This window comes from Ranitomeya imitator, chromosome 10 (assembly GCF_032444005.1).
Source record: "Ranitomeya imitator isolate aRanImi1 chromosome 10, aRanImi1.pri, whole genome shotgun sequence".
NCBI classification, from domain to species: Eukaryota; Metazoa; Chordata; class Amphibia; order Anura; family Dendrobatidae; genus Ranitomeya; species Ranitomeya imitator.
In genome coordinates, this window is record NC_091291.1 from 38,921,069 (window position 1) to 38,922,447 (window position 1,379).

The 1,379-nt window shown below is 46.2% G+C and overlaps 1 long non-coding RNA gene across 1 annotated transcript in view; it reads right to left on the reverse strand.

The window, feature by feature from the left end:
• Positions 1-1,168, reverse strand: part of LOC138651139 (uncharacterized) — a 31,699-nt gene extending 30,531 nt beyond the window's left edge. Inside the window, exon 1 of the long non-coding RNA XR_011315442.1 lies at positions 718-1,168. This is a non-coding gene — a long non-coding RNA (uncharacterized lncRNA). The remainder of the gene's footprint in view (positions 1-717) is intronic.
• Positions 1,169-1,379: the final 211 nt, after the last annotated feature.

Below are 1,379 nucleotides of genomic sequence, written 5' to 3' on the forward strand. Positions count from 1 at the left end.
TGCGCTAACGCAATGTCTTTTTAGGGGTCGCGTGAAACGTCCCCACTAGTGCAGATCCCTGATCTGCGAGAGCGGGGAACGGACCTCGGGCGCTGCAAGCACAAAAGAACGGCACATCGCTAGCGCGTGCCGAAAATGGCACGCACTAGCAATGCGCTTTAACATTGCTAGCAATGGGAGCGCTAATGGACGCATTGGACGGCGTTAATTTCGCCGTGCAACGCTGTCTGTTAGCGCTCACCCTAAAACGAAATGAGAACCTAGCCTTAATATTATCTCACTCAAAACATCCCCCTCCCTCTCTCAGGTCAGGTACACAGAGAAGGGAGTTGTAAGGCTATGTGCACACGTTCAGTATTTTTCGCTTTTTTTTTGCTATAAAAACGCGATAAACGTGAAAAAAACGCTTACATATGGTTTCCAATAATTTCAATGTAATCCGCAAAACTTGTGCAAATGTTGCGATTTTTTTCCGCGAAACATTCATTAATTTTGCGGAATCGCTGATTTCCCGCACACTGTAAAAAATCTACCATAGGCATAGGTAAAATCTACCATAGGCATAGGTATAGACAAATATGACACATAGGGTTTTAGTATTTTCCCTATAAGACGCACCGGACCATAAGACGTACCCAAAATTTTGGGGTGGAAAATAGAAAAAAGATTTTTATAAGATGGGGGTCCGTCTTATTGTCTAAATTTAAGGTATCTTACCTGAGAGCCGGCGTCGGTAGAGCGGGGTCACAGAAGGCAGGGTCCCTTCCTCAGGAAGCCGGCGGCAGAAGTGGGGCAATGCTGCAGTCCCGGGGTGCTTTGCTGTGGGTCCGGAGACGGCGGTGCGGAGTGCACCTGCTCAGGTGAACTCCACATCACCACACCTCTGACACAACCCCCCGGTAAGTGTGTTCGCATTGTAAGACGCACCCCCCCATTTTCCTCCCAATTTTGGGGGTGAAAAGTGCATCTTATAGACCGAAAAATATGGTACATAAAATCTGAAAATAAGTTAATTATAAATCAACATATTTGGTATTATTGCCTCAAATGTCCTCATACTGGGGGGGGGGGGTAATAGGTAAAATTGCAAGCATTCATGACAACTGGAAACCAGCAGCAAATCCATAAGCTGTTTACACACCCCACCAACATGGCGGCAGTCTCCCCCTTCTAGGCGACACATTACGATTACGCAGACGTCTACGTCACATGACAACATCCCACATCGTGATTGGAGGAGACAAAACTGCCATTCAATGACTGTAGCCAATCAAAAATAGATAAACAATAAGTCTAAGAAAACACGTTCTGATTGGATGAGATAGATAGACCGGAAGTAGGGGTAGAAACGATGACGACGACGGCTAGGGAAGTAGAAC